The sequence below is a fragment of the Anoplopoma fimbria genome, chromosome 4, assembly GCF_027596085.1.
Source record: "Anoplopoma fimbria isolate UVic2021 breed Golden Eagle Sablefish chromosome 4, Afim_UVic_2022, whole genome shotgun sequence".
Taxonomy (NCBI): Eukaryota; Metazoa; Chordata; class Actinopteri; order Perciformes; family Anoplopomatidae; genus Anoplopoma; species Anoplopoma fimbria.
Genome location: NC_072452.1, coordinates 14,935,258 through 14,952,193, shown reverse-complemented (window position 1 = coordinate 14,952,193; position 16,936 = coordinate 14,935,258).

The following is a 16,936-nucleotide window of genomic DNA, read 5'->3' as shown; positions in this document are numbered from 1 at the left end:
CACGTGACCAACCCAAAGGGGGACGGGAATAGCTCGAGTCCCCCCCCACCACCACCACCACGGTAGCAGCTGTGATCGGTTACACCGCTGCTACCGTGCCCGTGCAACAAAAACCACGAGCTGTGCGCGCTCCCGTCCCCCCTGCGGCCTCACGGTGTCGCTGCCATGTTTACCTTAAGATGCACAGATTAGGATCTCCATGTGGAAATGCACCTGTCTCATCCGCATATAAAGTCATTATTATAACATTTGTGATACAACTATATTGGCCCCAATCATTTGAGACAATGAGTCTTTATTATTATTATTATTATAAAAGTCATTTTAAAGTAGGAGACCCTTTAATCTCTATCTCCGATGTTTTGAATCTAAAAAATATAGTTTAACCTTGCTACATTCAAACAGTAAGCTAAGTAAGTAAATATTTTCATTCTCCTGATAAATAAGAAGGATGTTTTCCCCCAAACTTAAACTTTGATTGTTGCTTATTAGCCATGGATATTTAATGTTGTAGAGAAATACCTACTGGGTTCACAGGGGCTTTCAAAACAATCACTTGATATAACTGTGAATAAAGGCTGGGTCGATTCCTGGCTAGCACCCAGCAGACTGTGGCTATGTGTTGGGTAGTTCTGCGCTTAATTAAACCAGTGTTAGAATATATGTTTTTAACAGAACTTGAAACCCACTTGTAGTTTTTGACTAGAAATGATATTTCTTCATTTTTTTTTTCAGTCACAAAGTCACACACCTAGAGAAGTTGACAGTTTTGGAAGATAAAAAATAGTTTTTTCTCTTACTTGTAACATTTTTGGCTTGTTTTTGGGGGCATGTGATCCTCTTATTTGGCATTGGCCAAAGTGGCACCTCGGCTGAATGAGGGTCTACTCTCCAACTGCACAGGCAGGAAATACTAATTGCTTGTTAACATGACTGAATTTACGGTTACATTGAGCTCACACACACTCACCCAACTCAGCAAAACTTCAAAAACTGGCCTCCATTATAATGTCACTCAATAACAACCAGGAAATTAAATGTTGAAAAACCTTTTGCCCTTGTCGGCCACCCAGATGCTAAAAAAACTGAAATGTTTGGTAAGTCATCCACCTGCCCTTTTGCCGTGCGTTTTTTCTCATACCTTCAAAATAAAAGCACCAGCCTTCATAATGTTATTAACAGCCTTGAGAAAACACCTACAATTTGTGGAAAATCAACACATGCTGGACCATACCAAATATCTCTTACAAACTCTGCTGGCCCATTTCTGCAGGCAACATATTGGGAGATTCTATTCCCTCCTCTCCACAGTGTTTACCTTCTGTAGAATACAAAAATAAGAAACTCTAGGCGGTTAACCTGGGATTATTAGACATATCTGGGCCCTCACTAACTCTGCACACTGTAGAGCAGTTCACAGATTGAAAGCAATTTGCTAACCTAGCAACATAATATAACACAATATAACAGGCTCTGTAAAACAAGAAATCCTTTTTACAGAATTTCAGGACCATTCTAATAATTGCCATTTTGCATTTAACTGTGGCTGCTTTCTGTTTGCATTTATGTTACTCTCCTCTTGTAATCTTATTCTATTTTTACTGTTACTGTTCATTTTAAGGCTACATCTTGTAAGCTGCTCAGCTAACTTTCCCTGCATAAACAAACAGTGTATACTGTGTCTGTATGTCTGATTGTATACATGTCTATGAGAAAATTAGTCTGGGTGTTGTCAGTGTCTTGTCAACACTTTCACACAGTGTTCTCAGTTCATGAAAGTAAACTGTAACATTTTGGTGGCCTTAAAATATCTTGCTTCAAAACTGAAGTCCACAAACCAACGGATGACCTCAGAGTGACCACGTCCACTTCTTATACTGACAACATCCAGTGACATAATATTGGATACCCAAATGTATTCCTGCATTCCATTTTGAGTCTTTTGACATAGCTTGTGACCTTATTCAGAGGGTTTAATATCTCATGTGAGCACCAGGGTTTATTTTCTAAACACTGTCGGCATGTAAAAGTGCCAAGTTATTGACGCCTGGCACATTCTTGGATAGAGATACAGCATGTAAACACCCTTGAGATGGGATGCAACGTTTAGGTCTTAGTAAACCTGGTTTGTTCCAGGGAAGCTAATGTGAACAACATCCCTGTGGTCTTTTGCATCAAACAAATGTTGATTGGTTTGGAGCACGGAGGGAACAGATGCTACAATTGGGCAAACGCCTAACGAAAAACCCTCATGCCAGTTCACAGACGCCGAAGGATGTTCCAGGCTTTAGTCATGACCTGCTTTTTAACCAGAGAATATTCTGATCATTCTGAAATAAATATTCAAAATAAATTGCATATAAAAGTAATGTCTCAAATATATGATCTTAATGTCACTCCCACTAATTAGCAAAGAAGCCTAAACACATCAACTTTGCTATAAAATTGTTGAATATGTACGCCTCTCTTTTTTGTCAACAACACAAGACCTTTGAGGCTAAATCCACCTCCTCAGCTACTTGTGGTCTTTTTGAAGGTGGGTGGATGGAAATAACATTGCTTGTGCGCTCATTAGCCTGCTGTGCGTATGGAGGCAGGGGAATGTCACATCATTACTGCTGTCTGCCCGCTCTGCATGCACAGTGGAAACAACTCCAGCTACTGCGATGGAAACCTTGGACCTGTGGTGTAATCGGGTTATAATTGTCAGGTCCAAAAAAAGTTGAAGGTGGAAGGCCTTGAATGGATGCTGGAGTCCAGACAAGTCATATTTAGTGTTTGCTTTCATAACAACATGGTTTGCATGGGGATAAAGTGATTATTTTTTTAGGCAGCTGATCAGGCAGATCAACGCTACAGTGCCACGTGAAGTTAAAAAGAAGGGGGCTGGAAAATGTGTGGCATCTTCAATTTTCACAGCTCCCACAAAAAAACAAGGTTATGGTCCTGAAGACGAAGATGAGAGGAGCTGCCTCTTCCAAGCCCGTAGGTAAGCTAAGTGGGTGTGCTGCTGAGAAACAAGGATTTGTCTGCTGAATTACCGCCTTCAAACAGCCCTCAAATGCAAATGGGACGGATGCCAAATAGTAGCAGAGCCGTACAGTCGTACGAGTTGGCGTCTTAATTAGATCCTCTGTGACAAGGTGCACATTCAGTGGTGACAAGAAGGACAACTTAATGCTGGAGGGGAAACTGGTGGTCTTTGTCTCTCTGCCTGTCTCTCTCGCTCCCACACACACACACACACACACACACACACACACACACACACACACACACACACACACACACACACACACACACACACACACACACACACACACTGCCAGTTACCATTTCTGTAACACAGATCATTATTGATTGAATTTAGTCATACAGAGACTGTGCCATGTTAAGCACACATCACATTGTTTCCCAACATGCCTTTTCAATTTGGCCTATTCAAAGATCAATCTCAATTTGGCCTGTAAAAGCACTCCAGAGAAGATATATGTTATACAAAGAAGCCTTCAGTGGTGGGATGCACTCTGGGAAACAGCATTGAAAAGTGGCAAAGGGGAAAACCAGCATGCCTGGAGAGTATTAATGAATATTTGCATACCATCTTTGAAATGGGACCATTGGCAAGGCAGATGATCAAGGCAGAGGGATGCTGTAGCTTCCTCCCACCTTGCATTTATGTTTATGCAGGAAGTTGATAAACTGGATCCCAAGGGTTCAGCGTGTCCACAGGACTGAATATCAAAGGTGGCAGGTGAATCTTTGCGCTGGCGTGTGAAGACTGCAAACTGGTTGCTCCCTTGAGGATATGTCATCACTAGCTAGGCAGGTTTCATCTCTGTCAAGGTCATGTCAGGACACGATGACTAAAGCCGCCCCTGACCTGATGATGACTCCTTCTCACCGTCTTAAATTGCTAAGCAATCGGTGCATTTATACATACAAAGCAGCATACTGTAGAAGTGAGCTCTCAAGAATAAATGATTAATATTTCTGGTGTCACTCTGACTTACAATATCACTCTTCTCTTTTTCACGGTGAACTAGCAACCCAGCGTCTTTCAATGACACATTTTTCTACAGATGAAAGACTGTCAAAGAAGTGTATTCATCCTTTCAAACAGCTCAAAAATAATGAGATGTCCTTGTCCTTCCTGATTTTGCAGGGGTGAATAGCAGAATGATGAATTTCCTCTGGCCCACACAAAAAATGTTAAATACAGAAGAATCTCTAATTCTTTGACCACTAGTAGCGCTATGGAGCAATGCATTCACGAGTGGGTCAGCCATTTGTGGATGATTGCATGATGTGTTTCTATCATGCACAGGCATGTTCCAAAACACGAAAATGTCCTGCTGCCATTATCGGATGTTTCGCTGATCTACAGTTGGTGGTGGTAATGTGCAAAGGAACGTTGCAACGAGCAAAGAAGACAGACAGCAAGAAAACATGGATGTGATGCAGGATTTAATACAATGGAGGAGAGAAGATACATTTCAAAATTAAGAGAAGTTGTCAGTAAGCAGATATAATGATGTGTTTGTAAATCTGGGCCTTGTTAACTTTGTAGTTTTACACAAACAATGGAAAGTCAGTCCTCCAGTAAAACATGAACCCTCACTAACACTGAACCCTTGGAGGTCGATGAAGAGTATTTAGTATTGTGTGCAGATAAGTGGCAAATTGCCTTATCTATTACAAAGCTCCATTAGTCTGCATTGAGATTAGCCCAAACATATTGTTAATCATTACAGAGCTTATGAATAGTTAATCGGAGAGGGACAACTGAGGCTGGGGAAAAGTAATAATTGATGAAGCTGGGTGCAGATGGGACATGGGATACTTAATTAAGTTGAATTAAGTGTCCCATACTGAGAATGACCCATTTTGAAGTTGCTAGAGTATGAGTTAGTAAAAAAATCTTTAAAAAAAATCAAACCTACTTGAAGTGGCGTTGTGTTGACGTATATTCAGTCTATTGTAAGCTTTTTGACCAAAGGCTATTGGGCGTACTCAAGTGGCTCAGTTATTTCTCTCAAACTGAGCATGTGTCATCATTTAAGGTTTTAAAAACATTACTTTATTAAGCAATTCTGAAGATTTTACTGTGTTTGTGGTCTGTCTGGGGTTTTTGAGGTTCAGTGTTGATGTAAGTAGCTGCCGGTTGCTGTTTTTCAGCTCACTGTCCAGTCAGTTCTCCCAGTCACTGAGCCAGCCACAAATAAAACACTGCAATAACACCTGCTCATAAATTCCTGAGTAGGAGGACATCTACTTCTACTGCACTGCAGGGACTGTTTTATCAGTGAAAGTTTGCAGGTCAACCAAAGCAGCAGGAAAAGTTGAACAACACCTCAGGTCACATCCAAAACTTGCTAATGAAATCTGTGAATAACTCACAGTTCACACCTTGACACCAAGTTTTTTTCAATTCACAATGTTTTTTACAAAGGTTAGAGAGAAACAAATGTCTAAACTTGTACACTCTGCTCATGATTTGCAAACCTTCCAGCTTTGAATGTGTATTCACTTATTTTGTCTACTTTATTAGTTTGATAAAAAGGTTCATACAATACACGTTAGCCATGCTTATGAAAAGTGCTGAAAAAGCCATGGCCATGGAATAAAAGGATTGTGATTGAAGTTGCCTCAGAGAATTTTATCATTAAAAGAGCGTGAGAGAAAATGTCAAATGATCATATTTTATGCAAGGTGTGTTTAGTTTTAACTTTAACCTTTGATTTGAAAGAGGGCTTAATCTATCAATCTAATGCTATGTACATTTATTCTGAAAATCCAACTGACCTTGCTTTACTTTGAAGTTTATCAGAGTGGTTTCTTTCTTTTAAGTGAATACCTCATCGGAACTGTGCCAGCAAGGTACAGAATTTGTGTTTTTAATTATTCTTATAATTGTTGCAGATTGGGTCAGATTTGGGGTCACTGCCTCTTAATCACAAAATCAGGGAGAAAAGTGGATTGTTAGGTAACAGATTGCGATTGGATTAGCCCGGTGATTCTTCAACTGGGAGAAAGGTATCTTGCAATTCAAAGACATCCAATACTATTCCACTATACTGATACATAGCCGATAAGACACGGACAGGAAATTGGATGTTTCTGACAATTTAGAGAGATATGAAGTGAGATAGATTAAGGTAGATCTCAGCAGGTGGCATCGAGCTCTAACACTGTGAACATGATGTTTGCTCATTTTGTTAACATTTTTGGTGAGAGTTGATGTAAGTATTTAATTATGATTGTTTACTCTCTGCAAGGGATACTTTCAAATCTCCTTTATGTTATGTTGCATCCTATCCGTCACTGACACACATTCACCCTTTTGTAGCTTACAGTATGGTTTATTAAAGTATTGCAGGGAGTCAGATGTCTCTGTATCAAGCTCCAAAAGTTAGCAGAGAGTGTTTTGTTTATATCTGAAGAATAAAAGACAGCTGTGTGTAGCAGCAGTTATAGGATAACATGGTCCATTTAATTCTTAGGCTAATTAAATGTCCGCCTGATGGCAGGATACAACTTCTCCCAGCTGCAGAGGCCTGAGGGGTGGTTTCATGTCACAGCAGAGTTGCACAGAATATCCGAGCATCTGCTCCTGCCCGCCCAGGAAGCTTCGCCAGATTAGGAATCCTTGAGGGGTCTGTGATTATCTGGGGGCCCCGTCTACAACAAGAGTCCTGGGTGGCAGCAGCGACACAAGGCAGTGCTGCCATCCTGAAATTGAATTGGGAAGGATTTAATGGGTTTAAATGCTTTGGCTCTCAGTGTGATGGAATCAGATAGGGGTAAAAAAAAAAGGCCAGGAAGTTGTGACAGTCAGAAGACTTTGCAGTGGAGCACAAAGTTAGAGAGACAGAGAGATAGAGGGGATGAATGGAACACAGTTAAGACCAGATGATGGGAAGAAGGTGATATTCCTGATTTAGAAAAGGTCATTTTAGGTTAGAGTCTCCATTCTGTAAACAACTGTTGTATTCATGAACCATATAAACTGCTAATAAGACATCTGCCATCGTGTTTATAGGGCATGCGGTAAATCAGCAGACTGTTACAGTTTCCTTTATAACTGACAATGAGACTGTAAGACGCTCCAGTGACTCCAAACACTGTTAATTCTACCCTTTCAGAATGTTAACAGGTGTATGGAATTCAACCTTTAATGCTGAATTTCAACATGAAGGCCAACTAATATTAAACACATTTTATTGTGAAATAAACCTCAAGGACTTTCTCTTCTGCAAGAAATTTAATCAACATGAATAATTTAAACCACTGAATAAATGCTTTTGCTATTTTGCAGCAGAAAAAGAATATTTGACCTACAGAAAAGTAAACATTTTTTAAGTAAAATAATGTCTCTAAATTACAAAAAAAGGAAACTCAGACTGAGAGATTTAATGCATTAGTTCTGATGGAAAAATGAGCGGCAAAAAGCAAAGAACATTTGTATCAAGTTCCATTGAAGTTCTATCAATTTATTTGCATTTCAGATGGCCTCTACCTACAACCTAATCTGAAAAGAAAAGCGTGCGTAGCAGCATTGTGCTGCATGATACATGATTAACTTTGACATTTGCTGTATGTGTCCCTTTGATTTTGCCCTCTGTTCTCAAACAAACCCAGTCTCCTCTCCAAGAACCTGGTATTTGTCTGAGAAAAAGCTAAACGCTACGATACAGCTGCATGCTTTTGTGCATCATGACATCAAGCCGATAGAGTGAGGGGAGAGGAAATGGCAGAATCTACTCAATAGCTGCACACTTATTTCCAGGGAAACATGGAGCCTATAGAATATCAATACATCCAGATGCTGCTAGCGATAAGGGCCTTGTGAAAAGAGGTAGCGTGTATGTTCACTAAACAGTTACTGCTGAAGCAGGATGACGAGCTCAGAGCTGGAAAAGATCCCTGTTTTTAAGTGGTTTGGTTGTGAAGCTCCAGAGAGGCAGGTACAAGATGACAGCACATTAACTCAAACTCCCTAACGTCTTGCCTCTTCTGCTCTGGACTGTCCCCCCTTCTTTGTCCACACCATTCCCAATTTGCCGACCCGTGGGCTCTAAATGAGGAGAGGAGACCAGCTCTCACTGCCCAAACCGAGGGTCATGACCACTCGTTGTCATGGTTTCCCGAACAATCTCCTGATCTGTCAGTCCTACAGGAAGGACCGTCTGCATTCAGCTGGCCACAGAACAAGGTGCTCTGGGACACGACTATAGAAAATGGCTCAGAAAGAGAGAGGAAAGGGAGAGGTGAAAGAAGTGTATCTTTATGATAAGAGGGATAAATATAAATGTACTGAAACACACATGTGCAAATGACATAATCCAGAATCATGCACACAGATATGATGAAAATGTTTTAATGACATTCCTCCGCAGCATTTCATCCAAGAATACCTTTAATATTGTTTTTTAAAGATTGCTGGGCTTAAGAGAAGAAGAATTTAGAAAGATCTTTAGCTTTTGTAGGATTTCAATGAGCATTGATTCGATACTGGCAGACACAATGAAACAAAAAGCAGAAATTCGTAGCAAGCCTCAGTTCGAATGCGATGGGAACTGAGAGGGCTGCACACGAACGTTGTTTGTCACCACACCAACAGCGACCCAGCAGCGAACAGAAGAAGATCATGCTGTGTGGTTGGGCAGACATCAAAGGCAAAGGCCTCAAATAGTTTCTCTGTCACACTGGGTGACCCAGCAGCACTTCACTCACTCCATATGTACACAAACAAGACCATATTCATAGAACCTAACCATGCAATCTAATACACATAAACACACCACACAGTCTTATGCACTAACCATTCACCACCTTCACTGTCTAATATTGTCCTACTTTCTAAGAAGCAGCATTTTATTTGTTTTGCAGGTCAACTAACCCAGCACCTAGAGACAGTTGTCCTGACTTTTGATCTCTTAGTCACTCTATCCCAGCAGCATCGGTCACCTGTTACGGCCCGACTCAAAGTAGAACATGGGGATATTCACACCCGTGCTTTGTTACTAAAGTTAACATGATAGAAGTTGAGCCACACAGGGAGAGAGGTGAGAGGTGAGCACGTTTTCAAGTCTCGGCATTTTGTGCTCTGTCTTTCAGATAGGTGTTTGGTTCCTCCAAGGACCTGGAACATTTTCACTCACATATGGGGATCACAAAAGGATCTATATTATTTAGTGGATAAAAAAAACTAGAAAGACAGTGTTGTTTTTGATAGTCATTGTAGAGATAAAACTATCAGTTATCCCTTTATTAACTCACAAGAAATGAAAGAATTCTGAAAAAGAAATACTACATAACTCATCCCTCATTCCAGAGAAGCGTGTCATTTGTGTCTGACACCTTTCAGGATGCATATCATACTCTGATATGATGCATGAACGTCTGTTTGATGGACTTGGGACACTAAAACAAATTGCCACTCTGGAAACTGTATTACCCCAGAGAGCATGTTAAGACTGATCTTTCCTATCACAATATTTCTTCTCCAAATTCACTTACTCAATATTAAATTGAAGCAAATTATCCGAGGCAGGATTTGATTAGAAAAGCCAATCATTTTGGCGATCAGACTCAAGGGAGACCTACAGTATACCTCCAGATGAACTGGCTGCAACACACACACACGCACACACAGAGTGAGCCGATTTCAATTAATCTTGTTCTCTCGATACCGTTAAAAATGCGGTGTCTCAAAACAGCTGCAGGCAGGCTGCTTCTTTTTCGATGACCTGAGAATTCATTAGAGACAACAAAGCATATGAGAAAAATAAATACAAATATATAAATAACATAATGAAATAATTTCACTGTGTAGACTCCCTTTGGAAATGTAGTGTGACTGTGCAAGTGGACGGACTTCAGGTGCCTGTGTGCTCAGTCTGATGGTTTTGTCCAAGAAAGTTAAGGACATCTCCATGGAACGACTGATGGGATTTAATTAAAAGTGAGTGACAAGACCCTGTGCATGCAGCACTTTTTTTTTTTTTTTTTTTACATTTTTATCCTGTCACACAACTCTGCTGCATAGTGTGAAGGGTTTAATTTTACTCCAGAGGAAAAATCTTTTTGTAAGTATGGAAACAGCCTGGTCTTAATTGCTCATGTAATACCATGTCAGAGAATGTAGCCAAGTAGACACATAGCTGCTAACCCTGGATTAGCACTTCCACTGTGAGGGGCTTAGTCATGGCACCAAATACTTCCTGACTTAATTACTCTTAAATGTAGATGTCTCGCCATCTTAATGACCTAAAAAGTGAGAGTGAGCTTGGTTTCGGCTGTCATGCGGACATGGTATTTCTGGTTCGTCGCCTTAAACCTGCCAATGAGGACACGCTAATGCTAATTGCTACAACTAGCCTCGGGAGCAAACAGAGAGCATTCATCAGCAGCGTCAAGCAGTCACTAAACTGTCACAACACGGCAGATTTCAGCCTGTTCAGATTGTTTTCAGATCCTTTATTTACCCACATCTCCCTCATCACTTACTGAGAAAAACTAAAGAAATTGGAAAGTAGTAAATAAAGATTGTTGTAATGCTCTACTGAGGGCTATAGGCTGTAATCAACCATAGGAGATGGACTTTTAAAGCTAGACAAGGCAAATCAATGCTGAATGCTAATCCACATGGAGGACAGTGAGCAACAGGAGCCTCCTCTCACTCACTAATGGTGTTCAATCAGGGAGAGTGCTCCTGACGCTTCCTGTTTAAAGGCTGCCATACATTAACGGGTGGTACTGGATTTGTCCTCAACTCTGGCGAACAAGTTTGAATTCCACAGCTCATTATTGATATTGTCTGTGAGTGGGAGTTTTTTTTGTTTTTGTGAACACACAAAACAGCATGTCTCATTTATGCAATTGTCACATGATCCAATTATAAAAACACAATACAACTATTTACATAATTTATGTCCATAACTGTGTTTTAGAGGATGCTTTGAATGTGTGTGTGTGTGTGTGTGGATGCATTGGTAAGCAGCCAACGCTTAAATACAGTATACAGTACCATGGTTTGGAAAATAACGAAGTAAGACACATTTTCAATGTAGCAGATCATTAAATGCATGCTTTTAGCTGCGACTGTTTCATTTATTTTTCTTCCATTAAAGATAATCCATATTGCTCTATTGATCGCTAAAAAACATCTTTTGCTCCATTTCATGCTATGTTCCTGAACACGATCACACTGGCAGCAGAGGCACAGCTGAGTGATTATGTGCACATGTCCATGCAAATATGGTTAAGTCGTTTTCACATTAATCAACACCTCCAGTTTCATTTTCAGAAACGCCTAAAGCCCTACACTCATGCATATTATTACAACTTTGATAATTGGAATTACAGGCAGTTTTAAGGGATGTTATTTAAGGGAAAGGTAAGAGCAGTGCTTGGAGTGTGCAGGTATAACTTTAAGAAGCTCCACTGGCACCAAATTATAAATTCAGTATCAGCAACAAGATTAGTTTTCATTTATTTCTTTTTTCCAACTTTTATTGCGATGTTCAGAATACTTGGGGCCCTTTCACAGTTTCCAAATAAAAATATCGGTCAAGAGCTGAGACTGCCAGAAAAACATCTTCTCATTGTATCAAGCACATTTCCACTAACCATTACATACGCTGCAACCTAAATTCCTATTTGTTAATGTTTCCCAGAAGATAGGAAGACCGTAATAAAAAAATCGCTTTTACTGGAATATTGTTGGAAGCAATATCTAAATACATCAGCTCAAATCTGTTTGAACTTCAAATAAACTGGTGACAAACGTAGATGAGAGCTCAAGCATAGAAATCACTGTAGCAGCACTTCAAACACTGGCTGCAGGGACAAGTGAAACATAAATGGGGACACTTAAATATTTTCCTGTTTCGGTTTTGTTTTTTGCCAGAATTGCGATCAGGTTGTGTCGGCTTCTCAAAAATCCCGTATTAGCATACTGATGCTGGGGTCTGAATATAGAATACGCTCCACAGTTAGATTATGAATTTAAGGAGATCATGCTTCATTCAAGGCAATCAATCAGTTTCAAAGGGCTATATTTAACCTGAGCTCAAAGGTTCCTCCAGCATCGGTGACTGAGAGGAACAGAAAGGCTTTTTCTAAATCTAAATGTGTTAAAAGCATCATCAAAGGATGTGCAGTTATATGTATGACTTTAATCACTTAAGGTCTTTTTTGTTTGCTGCAGCAGATGCAGCTCAATGATGTTTTCTCAGGAGGAGAATCTGGATTTCTATAAGTGACAGAATACGGTCCTAAATGTTTGGAGCTGTATATCATGAGTAAACGTTAAATGGACTTACATTTATAAAGCGCTTTTCTAGTCTTCCGACCACTTTAAGTGCCTTACACCACCTGCCAGCATTTAACCATTCACACACACATTTACACACTGACAGCAGAGGCTGCCAAACTGCTCATCAGGATGTAAACTAATGCTCATCTTAGGGAAAAGAACCGCCAACCTGCTCCACTTCCTGCTCCACAGCCGCCCTAAAGCAAAGCAAAGCTTGGGTTCTGATTGAAAGCAAACTAAAACAAAGCTGAGGGCAACAGTGGTAGCTGCTGACACAGAGTCAGTACAGGTTTCCTTAGACAGGAAGACAGACTGAGACCTAGCAGAAGATATGTTAAAGAAAAAAAAAGGAAAAGAGTAAATGCATGGAATTAAAGTTGCATAGTGAGAGAAACGCTACACTGGAGAGCTTGAGACCGAGCCTGACAGTCGGAGGAAAAGAGAGTTCAGACCTCCGTTTCCTGACGGTAATTACTTCCCTGGTTTAACTCATGGCCTGAATCTCCTTCACAGCCAGCTAATGCTCAACACTTGGGTTCGGCGCTGTATGCTCCTGTGATGAGAGATTGCCTGTAAAGAGTTGTGCTTTACTTTTCCACAATCCAAGCCTAAGCAGCGGGGCACACTTCTTAAAGATGACCGGACAGCAAACGTAATCCTCAGAAGGCTGAGAGAAGCTTAGAATTATGTGCCATATCTCACCAGCCAATTGGAGGATTTGAGCCGGTCTGGCCCGGATGTCTTGGCCAATCACAGCCTGAGGCAGAGGATCAAATGCACATGGAAGACAGCAGCGATGAAGAAAGGATGCACTATGATAGCCATGGTGTAAGGGAGCGGCTCTATACTGATCTGTAGAACCGCAAAATGTACTTGAAGAAAAAATAATGTGTTTTTTGTAACATTAGCCTTATCATTGTAAAATAATAAGTATATTGTTTTTAATTGAAACACCCAGCAATCGTTTTGTTGTAGATGTTTATGCCACAGACTGTTCAGCTGCAAGTTTTCAGAGCGTTTCATTTGAATTTGAATAAAATAATTACTTCATATTGAGAACATTTTGTGCTTGTTTGGATCACAGCGCCTTTCAAATCAATGTTGGGTATGCATACATAATGGCTTTCATCTGTTCAGCCTGTTCTAACACTTGAAATTCAAGTGGAACTTTATTTTTTCATTTTTCCATTTCTTCTTTTTCTTTTCTCATTTTCAGTGCATTGTAATTTTCTACAAGCTCTGAACCTGCACTGCTCTGATTTGCATTTCAGCGCACCAAATATCCAAAAATGGTTATAAACAAAAAATCAAAGGTTGGTTGAGCATTCAGATGAACACAATTATTTTAGTGTAGTAGAAAAACAAGATACTTTCAAACTTGAATAAATAATAGCTGTAATCAAGCTACAGCACCCCGAACAACCCTACACCAACACACATAAACACAACAGCAATGTTTGTGTTACAAACAATACAAAGGGGCCCCACTCAGCCCAACGCTGTGTTCACAGATACAGATGCAAATTAGTAGGAAGACTCTGGCCTCTCATGAAGCTCTAGCTTTGTGTGTGTGTGATATTGACGTGTAAGGATCTTCTGATGGCTTACACTGTCCTCTAGTGGCAGTCCATTGGTGTTACTCAAACAAAGCAATAATCCGCTGAACATGGATCATTGTCACTATATGTTCTCCTGTATATGTTCGCATGTACTGATTTATCATCTCAAAACTCAAATAAATTCTCCTGACCAAAGACTTCTGTTTGAAGACACAGGACTAAGTGCTATGGGCACAAGGCCTTCACTATCGATGCCCTAAATCTGTAGAATTCTCATCCGCACACCTTCTGATTCTCTCCAACTATTGAGCTCTCTTTGTCTCTATGGGCTCTGTGTGACCATGTGCCTTTACTACTACTACTACTATGATTATTATTATTATTGTGATTATGATTATGATTACTATAACTATTATAATTATTATTACTATTATTATTATAGCATGTATTATTATTATATATTTTTTTATTATTATTATTATTATCATCAATATTACTATCAACATTATTATCAATATTATTGTTATCATTATATTAATATTATATAATATATTATGATTAGTATAATAATGGTTATTATTATTATTATTATTATTATCATAATTAATATTATCATAATTATCATAATTATCATTAGTATGACATCACAGACATTTATGTTTATGTACCAGGGTCAACAAAACAAACCTTTGCACATATCTATGCGATCCAAACAGTCTGAGCTACAGAACCTACATGGACAGAGAGCATACATGTTGTTGCAATGACATGCCAAAGAGGGGCAGTTTAAGAGAGATGTGAGAAACTTTGGCTGGTAGATTGGTGTACAATCATAATTACTCTCTTGATAAATGAAATCCAATCAGTTTATTTGTATTGCCTTTGATAAGATTACATTAATAGAAACAAATCATGGTTCAGTTCATACATATTTGAGGATAGTCTGTTCTGTACACCTGGACAAAGAGTCAACTTCGTCCGCAACTATTGACTGGGCCACCTCTCTGATTTCCAACAGAGTCAACTTTAACAAATATATATATATATAGCAGTTACAGAAAGGTCTTCCTTCATAGTGCATTTGTTTTGGAATATAGATGCCTGTATTGTGCACAGACAACTAAAAGATCTGAATTCCAGCTAAAAAAAGATATCTTTTTTGAATTTGTTAGAAAAAATCTTGAACATTTCCAACAGGAGAAACAAATCTTATGAAAAAACCCTTTTATCTCTATATTGCAGTGCTGCCTAGCTGTGGCTGAGGAGAGAGACTGACCCGGTCCAGGAGATCATTTGTGGGAGAATCTAAGGCAAATAACCCAGTTATCACCTGCATCAAGATATTCCCACCTGTTCACACAACACACAGCTCACATCAAACTTTCTTTCAGTGACAGACAGATGTGACTGGTTCACACAGCCTTGTTGAAGGTATGCCTAACAGCAATGTATGAGAATTACAATCTCTGTACTGCATAGAGCAGTGCTCATCTGCTGCTGGACCTGATAACCTGCTGTTGATTTCACCTTTGGCCTTTCATGTTATGTAAAGGGTTCTTACAGCATGTGTGCGAACATAAACAAAAACAAATAAAGCAAAGAATATACTGAAGAGGAATTCATCATATTGAGCTAAAAGTTATAGGGATAGACATCAAATTGGCTTTGCTTCACCCTGATGATGACTTTATAACTGTCAGCCTATAAAAACTCATTCCAATAAACAAGCCACCAATAATTACATTTCTCAAAAGTTTCTGGGCACTGAGAAATTAAATGAAAAAAACTTTTATCCCATTGCTGCAGACTGAAGGAGTGAGGTCACCTGTACAACATCAGTGCCAACCCAAACACACTCAAGTTGTCCTTTTCAAACTAAGCTTGAGGTTCCTGTAAGAACCTTAAGCAGAGGAAACAATATCCTGAAGTTTAGCTTGGCACTGTAAAATTACTTTAACTTAACAAATACTAAGACTTACAGTAAATATACCCCAATAGGTAATTTCCTGTGCACTCTAAAGCGCTGACAACAAACTCTGCTTATAGGTCACAGTCTTTATTTCTATGTTAGCCTTCATTGTGCTTTAGTTAAGCTTCAGTAAAAAAATACTTTAGAGCCTGTACATTTAAGTGCTCACGTTGTTATAAAAAATGAATTGCAATTATAATAATAATAACTTTAGATGATACTATAATGCAGCCATTCATAACAATAATCATAATAATCATAATAAGCATAATAACTATATAGTTGTATTAATAGATAAGTATTACTACAGCATCAGCAACACAAGGCCCCTATCACTTGTTTGTCTGCAAACTGCACATGACAGCAAAATGTGGTCATGTGTCTTGTGGCCTGACTAAATTTATCAGTGTTATTTGGACAGATTTTAGGAATGTGCCACTGATACTGAAGCAAAGAGCTTTCACTATCCTGGTTTCACTGACCTAGTTTAGACAGCTGTGGGAGTCCGTCTGTTCATGGAAATTCTCCTAAAATTTTTCATTTATATTGACTAGTCCATATCATTTAGCTCAGTGGCGTCTGCATTTCTGGAGACAAGAAAAACAACTCTTAAAACAAGCTCAATATGCATTACACACCATTTGTAGCTGCCAGCAAGTTCAAAATTAGTGATGTCACTGATTGGGTGAGCCCAATTTATTAAATGCAGATTAACTCCTTGAATATGTAGTTGTTTTTTTCACAACCAAGGTAGCTTTGGCCATCATATGTGTGATAATAAAACTCTACTCACAGATTTAATTGAAAAACAAAATAGAAATACAACAGCATTTCCACTATGAAATCTGCCAATTCAATTATTTGGTGTATTGTCTTTTGTGAACACCTGTTCAACCAATGATTCAAATTAAACTTTAAGGTATAGGCCTCCCACAGTTTTACACTTTGTTCTTGACGGAGCACTGACTTTGGTTTCAGTATCAATTAAATGGTGTTGATAACATGTTTAAATTGAGGATTTACGTATTTACGACCTGTTTGATAAGCTGGCTCCCTTGTGTTGCTGACTCCCAACTATCAGAAACT